At 40.6% G+C, this 9,101-nt stretch overlaps 1 long non-coding RNA gene across 1 annotated transcript; it reads right to left on the bottom strand.

Annotated features, from left to right (window-relative positions):
* Positions 1-672: 672 nt before the first annotated feature.
* LOC309704024 lies at positions 673-8,939 on the bottom strand. Its single transcript, XR_014276117.1, has 3 exons — positions 7,997-8,939; positions 3,213-3,566; positions 673-3,117 (listed from the first exon to the last, which is right to left on the bottom strand). It is a non-coding gene; the product is annotated as an uncharacterized lncRNA (long non-coding RNA).
* Positions 8,940-9,101: the final 162 nt, after the last annotated feature.

The following is a 9,101-nucleotide window of genomic DNA, read 5'->3' as shown; positions in this document are numbered from 1 at the left end:
TCTCTGAATCATATAAAGGTCTGACTTGTGTGTTTGTTCTTTGTATTTTGTATTTATGTTTGAAATGTTTCACAGTTAGTTTCTAAAACACAATAAAACTTAAAAGAAATGAAACTGACAATGAGTCAAGGTGTCAGAGTCTTCTATGTGTAGACAGAAACCACAGACAGCTCTGGGAAGCCTCTGTGTTTCACTGCATGTTGTAAGAGTCATTTATTCCCTTCTTTGGTAGTTTGTGTTGTTACACATTTGGAAACGTCAAGAGCTGTTACTTCCTCAGTTACACACAGGGACACATGTAAGGACCAAATAGGGAAGTCAAATCGAGGTGGGTGAGGATGTTTCTCCTGTGGATGGTGCATCGAATGTAAAGGCAGTTTGCATCTGCACACATTACAGAGGAAACTGGGACAGCTGCTCTGATGGAGAAGCACGAGATGGAGAAACAGGACCAACGACTGAGTGTGTAGGTTTTTTTTTTTAGACTGAAATAACTGCATCATCAGCCACAGTGCACCTGGAAAGGAAGACTCAGCAACCTGCAGTTTCTAACACCCTTCACTCCGTGGCAAAGGAATACGATCCATTTACAGAGTCTGTTAAAGGAAGGGATCATTTTCACTTTTAGGACGCTGTAAGGAAAGATGCAGGTAATATGCAGTTAAGTCAAAATATTTGTGATTTTCTTCATGGGCTTCATGTGCATGAAAAACAGCCAGCACCATCAGTTCTCTCTTAGGGATTAATGCAAACTATGCAGCCAAAAGTCGAGGCGGAAGCACCTGAAGGCATTTTCAATATAAAGCAAAAACAGAAGGAGATCACAGCAGCTGTCATTCGTCATCTTTGCCTGTGTGAGTCGTGCTGATGGAAACTCACTTGAGTACAAAGTTTTTATACTGGCTTTTGAGCGTGGAGGGAAGCAGAGTCAGACTTAAATTAGGTTAAAATAATCTCATTTTGGTGGATTGTGTGAACGCATCATTTTAAATCAGCAGACCCGGGATGATGATGGGCATCATACAGTTTTCTGTGAAGTGGAAGCCATACTGAATGGCAACAACGATTATTCCTGTCTTTAAAAAGGCTGAATGGCTGCTGAAAAGCTCTAATACACACAACAGGTAATGAGGGAAAAGGAAACAGGTGGGAGCACAGTTGATAATAATCTCAGGATAAGGAGACATGGCATGTAGAATTAAACTCAAGCATGCAAGACACCAGAAAGTGAGAATAGAACAGGAATAAGAGAAACTTAGAAGCAGAACAACACATAAGGGAACAAACAAACTGAACTAAAAAAAAAAATAAAAAAAAATAAGCCACATCTCAAAGTCCAAAAAGAATGAAGGAGTCCACAACAGAAACGCCAAATGCTGTGTCAAAGGCCCAGGAACTGTGACGGCATGATTATTAAAGTATTAAATGCAGAGAAGGGAAAAAAATGATCAAAAGAGGAAAAGATGTGGCTGTGAAGACAGACTTCAGAATCCAGCAGGAATAAATATTAACAAAAAGCTGACTGATGCACATCTGTGACTGTGTTGAATACTGGCCTGTAGCTGGAATATAAACAATATTTACTCAGACTTCCTGAGTAAATAACTAATTTACATATTTGATAGACCAAGCCAACTTTATTAGTAAAGTTCTTTAAAACAGCAAGTGCTGACCAAAGTTAACAACAGAATAAAAATACAAAATCATTTATGTGAAAAGACTTTAAAACAATTTAAAAATCAGCTGTCACTCTGTGGCCACTGAAAAGGGGCATGTTTTAAGAAGTGATTTATAATGTGATGGTTTTCTGATAAATCACGGGGTGAGAAACAGGAAATACCAACTGTTTCTTCTTCTCACTGTGTGAAGTTTCCCCGATACTTTCATGACACATGTTGGGGACAGCCGATGAGATGCACTGGGAAATGTGACATATGTAATATAATGTTCCTTGATTTATTTTTTTTGCACACCATGTGTCAAAAAAAGCTTATTTTTTTAAAGCATTTTAATGATAAATATATGTTACACACAGGTGTGTTAATAACAATAACATGTTATAATTAGGCATAGTGCATAGTACACAAAGTACATAACATTTCTTATTTCTTGTCTTTTTTTAATTTTCCTTTGTTTGCTCTGTTTTATGAGTATATTTGTATGTATATTTAAAGACAGACAAAATCACCAATGCAAACGTTCACAGATCTTTCAAGCCAAATATAAATACATTCATTGTCACAGAGCAGCTTCCACCACATCTGGCAACCAGCATCAGTGTGAATGACTTTTTAATATTTTCAAACAATAACTTAGTGTTGATATGAAAACAACAGTTACCTGAAAATTCAACAGCTCTTATAACCGAACTAACAATTTTGAGCAGCATTAAACAAAAATATTAAAGGTTTGACTTTCATCAATGTTACAAACTTATCTATTCCTATTTACTTCCCAGGGTGGGATCATTCAGTACACATTTGTTTGCATCGTTTAATTCATGTTTAGTTTAGTTCACAGTGAGCTTCAACAATCCCTCTAAATATTATAACATCAGGTTGTATCGTGACATAATAATAAAACAACTGTTTTCATTTCATTGTGAAGATGCGGGACAATTATCATGGTTAAAATATACAGTCTCAATGACCTTTCTCCCACAAAAACGCTATGATGAACAGATTCAACTTTTGGAGATATATTATATCAGTCAAGAACTCACTGAAGAGCCCGTATTAAAGCAGTTTGTAACGCTGGGTGCTTTTTCTCGGTTTATGATGATGATCTAATAATTTGTTAAAAGTTGTATAAAAATAAATGTGTTCATGCTGTAACAGCGTGCTTTAGTTTTCAGCAACAGAACTGATGCATTTCTGTAGCAGCTTCATTACACTTCAGCTGAGTCCTCAGTAGGAAGTTTGACTAGACGTTGCTTCTTATGTTGACAAGTTCGTCGGTGTACCACAAAACCAATGGCAACAACAACAACAGCAAGAACAACAACAACAACAGGAATAATGGCCTGCTGAGTCAGAGCACTGACCCTTTCAGCATCATGCATGTTTCCATCTCCTTTTTCCATCACTTGTTTCTCCGACACGCTTTCATGTCTTTCAGCTGCAGAGAAAGCAGAAGTCACAGATGGAGAGGATTCTAACTGGATCATAAAGCTGGAGTTTTTAGTTTACATTTGATGAGCTCCACAAACTCACCTGTAACTGTGAGGTTAATGAAGTGACTGATCTCTGTGTGAACTCTTTTACTTCTCCCAGATTTCCTCACTGCTATGTGACACTCATACATCCCAGTGTCATTAAATGTAACATTCATCAGGATCAGAGAAACATCTCCATCCTTCATCTCCGGGTCCCTCAGCTTCACTCGGCCATGAAAAGATGGATGTTGGTAATTTTCATAGGAGCGTTTGTTCCTGTAAAAGTAGACATAGCCGTCTGTGTTCAGGTCAGCTCTGCTCCACTTCAGCACTGAGATTATTTCTTCTGTTGAAATCTGACACTGGAGAGTGACGTCATCTCCAACTCTCCCCTGAACATCCTGCTGAAGAGCTGAATACATGAAAATAATGTGTTTTTCCCTTGTTTTTATCATTTCATTTCAAAACACTTTTTATTAATTATTAATCCCGAAGGTAATTAATTAATAAGGCTTACCAGCTGCTCCCATTCACACCACAATAAAACATTCACTCAGACAGAATGAGGCAATCAAACAAAAATAAATTACATTGCATATTTCATATTTTATCCATATTTATATTTAACATAGAGAAACACAATCACAGTCTCCAAAAGCTAATCTGTAGAGACCTTTTACAAAGATGCCAAACTCAACAGGAAGGAAAAGTCCTGGAGTGTCCAGTGTCCACTCATGCTCCACATATTCAATTCAATTCAATTTTATTCATATAACACCAAATCACAACAACAGTCGCCTCAAGGCGCTTTATATTGTACAGTAGATCGTACAAGAGCCCAACAATCATATGACCCCCTATGAGCAGCACTTTGGCAACAGTGGGAAGGAAAAACTCCCTTTTAACAGGAAGAAACCTCTGGCAGAAATGCACTTATTACTTCATGCAAAATCTCTTTTAACTTGGCTTGAGTAATGAATTGTGAACCTTCCTGCATTCATTCCCTTCTTGCTAAGCTGTGGTGCTGTTGTTGTCAGGCTTAACAGAGTTCCTTATTGTTTCTCCCTCCTTGTGTCACTTTTCCAAACATGAACTTTAATGTCTGTGGATTCTGGACGTCTTTATGAAGAAGCAACTGGTGAACCTGTGTGTCCATTAACAATTGCAGCAGGTTGGTCGGCCATGAAAAGATGGATGTGCACATTTGCACAGGAACGCACACGGCTGGAGATCGCTATTCCCCCACACTCATGGAGAAAAACATGGCTAGTGCTCCTCGGACTCGTGATACGGCAGGAGCGTCGTAAAAGCATGTGACGTCATCACCGCAGCAAACAGTAAGAACAAAGTGGAACTTATCGGCAGAAATTAACACTGCACTTATAGCGATGCAATTGAAATATAAGGAGACTTTCGGACACAGGGTCAACATTGCAATGAAATGTGTTTGACGAGCAGCTGTCACTCAGCAGCATGGTACAGTAGGAGAAAATATAATAAAATAAAATAATAAAAAAATAAAGAGAAAAATAGAAAAGACCAAAATATTAGAGAGACGTAGTAAAAGAGAAAAGATGACTAAATATATATGTATCTATAAATATATGTAGATATATGTAGTGATTAAAGAAAGTAAATCTTGAAAAGGAATATGATGGGGGGGGGGGGGGGGGGGGATCCTGGGCCATCTGACCTCAGGAAATCACATAATCACATGATAGGGTGGGGCCAGGTTTCACAATGAGCTCCCCCGAAACCCTGGCTGATTGTGACCCACACCCGTTTTCACACCTTGGCTCATGTGATTAGTTAGAGGATCATCAGGGGGTCCTTTTTCCCTGTTTGGGGGGAAACGCCCACTGGGTTTAAATCTGGGACTCTCCACCAATTGACCCTTAGAACTGAAGAAGCTTCTCGGATGAGAGGTGAAACGTCTTCAAACAACTCAAAGAAGTCCAGACGCTTTTCTTTCCAAGCTCCTTAATTGACTCTCCATTTACATTTACAAATTGGAGTCTATTACATAGATATGATAGCACAGTACCTGTAATATCTACAGCGTGCACTAATCGCGCTAATAGAATACTATGGTCAGCAGTACTGAACGCTGCACTAAGGACCATATCCCACATGGACGACAGGTCGGGGGGAGATATAATCACACCCACCCAAGACTGGGTGCCAAGCCCCAAGTTCAATAGAAGAAGAAGTGTTGAGTGCGAGAGAAACTCACCTGAGAGACCAAATCATGGCGAAGCTTGAAACCTCGATCCTCAGTAGCCGGTTACCAAGACTACGTGAAACACCCTCAGAAAATCTAGTAGATGATGTGAATGCAGCACTACAGACGATACAGCCACGATTACCAAGACTAACAAGCTAAAAAATACTATGGCAGCAGTGATCAATGAGATGCTCGGCTAAAAGTTGAACAGCCACAAGGAGCGGTACCTCCATGGGGAGACTAGAGACCAAGGTCAAGGTAGCATGAAGGGAGGTTAGCCAACCATTGGAGCTGCAGAAAGGTGCGATGAAGAAGGTGCCTAAGAAGTACAGGAAGCTGTCCATACCTGAGGCCTTGGAAACTGCTAAGCAACAACTCAGGAGAATAAACCAGCTGTTCTCCACAGAACCAGCCATGGTGGACTCTCAGTGGCAGGGGAACAGCACCACCAAGGCTGGAGATAGAGCAATACTGGAAGAACATGTGGGAGAAGGATGCAACCCATAACGGCAATGCTCAGTGGCTAGAGGATCTGAGGGAAGACCACAGCAACCTCCCTGGTGGCCAAGCTACAAGACCTGGGGCTTCCATACAGCACCTGCATGTGGATCAATAGCTTCCTCTCGGGCCGTAGACAGAGAGTCAGAGTTGGCCATCACACATCCTCAGCCCTGAGTCTCAGCACTGGCTCACCCCAGGGCTGTGTGCTCAGTCCACTGCTCTACTCTCTCTACACACACGACTGCACTCCTCGCCACCACAGCAACATCTTTGTGAAATTTGCAGATGACACCACAGTGGTGGGGCTCATTTCCAAGGGAGACGAGTCTACGTACAGAGACGAGGTGGAGCAGCTGACGTCATGGTGTAAGGCCAATAACCTCCTCCTCAACACTTCAAAAACCAAAGAACTCATAATAGACTTCAGAAGGAAAAAGGCAGAGATCCAACCACTATTCATAAATGGGGACTGTGTAGAAAGGGTGGCAAGCTTCCGCTTCCTGGGAGTCAATATAGAGGAGAACCTTTCCTGGAGTGTGAACACCTCCGAGCTGCTGAAAAAGGCCCAACAGAGACTGTACTTCCTGAGAATTCTCAGGAGGAATAACATCACACAGAGACTGCTGGTGTCCTTCTACAGAGCCACCATTGAGAGTGTTCTAACTTACTGCATATGCATCTGGTACACTAGCTGCACAGGGGCTCAGAGGAAAGCACTCCAAGGGATCATTAACACCGCCCAAAAGATCACTGGCTGCCCTCTCCCCACACTGGAAGTTCTACACAACGCCCACTGTTTTAAAAAGGCCCAAAACATCATAAAAGACACCTCACATCCTGGCCACTCCCTGTTCGAACTGTTGCCCTCAGGCAGACGGTACAGGGCAATCAGAGCAAGGACTAATAGACTCAAACACAGCTGTTATCCAACTGCAATAACACATCTGAATACTACAAAAAAATGTCCATCACGCCACTCTTGTGTTAATCTATGCACGGTCTGAAGCATGTGTGTGGGAATGTATGTGAATGTTTTACTGTTATATCTTATTAGTATTTTAAGTATTCTATCTATTTTATTTATTGAATTTTATTGTTTTATTTATATTTTGATATTGCTAGGGATGATGCAATGATCGGGGACCATTCTTAATTTCGTTGTTCTCATGACAATGACAATAAAGTTTCTGATTCTGATTCTGATTCTAAACAGGGACCAGTAACCATCACAGTGGCAGACATCCAAGAAAGCGTCTCCAGTATGAAGAGCTGGACAGCACCAGGATTGGCAAGAATACCAGAGGCACATACACCAGCTATTGGTAGACCGAGCCATTGCCCGAGACTGTAAAACCAGGCTGACCAACGTGTGCACTTTGTGGATTGATTACAAGAAGGCCACATGAAACATACATGGAACCACATAACCAAGTGTCCAGCACAGTATACAGAAACATCTGTGCTGAATACAGCCTGGAAGTCCCAAGGTCAAAATGGGAGACTGCCCCCTAGGGTGGTGGAGAATGACCGAGCTAAGATCCTGTGGGACTTCGGCCATAGTGATCGATGTAGCGGTTCCCAATGACAGCAACATCAGGAAGAAGGAACACAAGAAGCTCATGAAATACCGAGGGCTCAGAGAAGAGCTCGAGAGGATGTGGAGGGTGAAGGTAACAGTGGTCCCTGTGGTAATCGGAGCTACCCAAGCTAGGCGAGTGGCTCCAGCAGTTCCCAGAAGAACATCGGAGATCTCTGTCCAGAAGAGCGCAGTCCTAGGAACAGCTAAGATATTGCGCAGAACTCTCAAGCTCCCAGGCTTGCCAGAGATAGATAGATACATACATACATACATACATACATACATACATAGCACATTAAAACTAGTTGAAAATGGTTAACTTTAAAAATGACATTTAGATATAGATAGATAGATAGATAGATAGATAGATAGATAGATAGATAGATAGATAGATAGATAGATAGATAGATAGATAGATAGATAGATAGATAGATAGATAGATAGATAGATAGATAGATAGATAGATAGATAGATAGATAGATAGATAGATAGATAGATAGAGAACTTGTAGAAGTAAAAATATAAACACGTTACTCACCTGTTAATGCAGAAATTAGAAAACAAAACAGAAGGATTTTAAAATATCCCATGTTTAACAGGAGCATGAATACCACAGAGCAGCAGAGTCCAGAGTGAAACAGAAAGAGACTTCCTGGTAAATGATACTTACTGTAAACCCGTGGGTGGAGGATTTAAAGGAAATGAGTCAGTGACCTTCTGTTTAAAAACACACCAAATTAAATGTAAGAAATAAAAACAACCAATGACAACTTCATGGAGATATATATATATGTATAATAGAGAGATATATTCTCTGCTTAAAGAATCAGGTTTCATGTGCATCTGTTGAGTTTCACGTTACTGACACCAGCAAAAAAGCCAAGGGCTAAAGTTTCAGCAGCACAAGCTGCGTGTCACTTTGCATGTTGTTTGTGCTGCAGAGAATACCTGAGAGTACCTGTCATCCATGTCTACAGATTCTTCAGGGTTAGACCCAAAGTCACTGAACAGCCTGTACCAAGATCAGTTTAAAGTCTAAATCTCAGAGCTGACATTAAAATCATGTCATCTTTCTTCCATATTTGTATATTTATTGAACAACCCAGCAGCAGAAATGAAGCTGACAACAAATGCAAAAACATTTAAATTAAGTCATGAAGAAATCTGAGAGGGTTTTAAATATGTTTAACTTTGTTTTGAAGCTCTCTGGCATGTATTGACACACACAGCTATTGGTGAGCAGCCCAGAGGAATATTTGTATCAACTCACTTTCAGTTTCCCTAACAAGATCAAAGTCATGACTCACGCTGCGTTCACTGAATCAGAGGAGTGTAGGAGGGCTCAGAGGGCGTAACCACACACAGGCGTCATGCTGACTGAGGAACCAGGAACAAACAGCTTCACTGAAACTCTGCAGAGCAGGTTTTTATGTTAACAATCACAACACAACTTATTGACTTATTGAAATATGAAACTGTTTTAAATATGACCAAATGATTTTGTGACTTCTTTCAATAAATAACCAAAAGCTGTGCCTGCAATAAGCTGATGGTTTCCTGTTTGTCTTTTATCCTTTAAAATGTTATCTTGGTTTATTTGTGACTCTGTCGAACGTCGAGGTAACAGGAAGATGTTTTATATG

Source organism: Aulonocara stuartgranti, assembly GCF_965226115.1.
Source record: "Aulonocara stuartgranti genome assembly, chromosome: 3".
In the NCBI taxonomy this organism is placed as follows: domain Eukaryota; kingdom Metazoa; phylum Chordata; class Actinopteri; order Cichliformes; family Cichlidae; genus Aulonocara; species Aulonocara stuartgranti.
The sequence above is the reverse complement of the archived record's forward strand: the minus strand, read 5'-3'. Positions and strand labels throughout refer to the sequence as shown.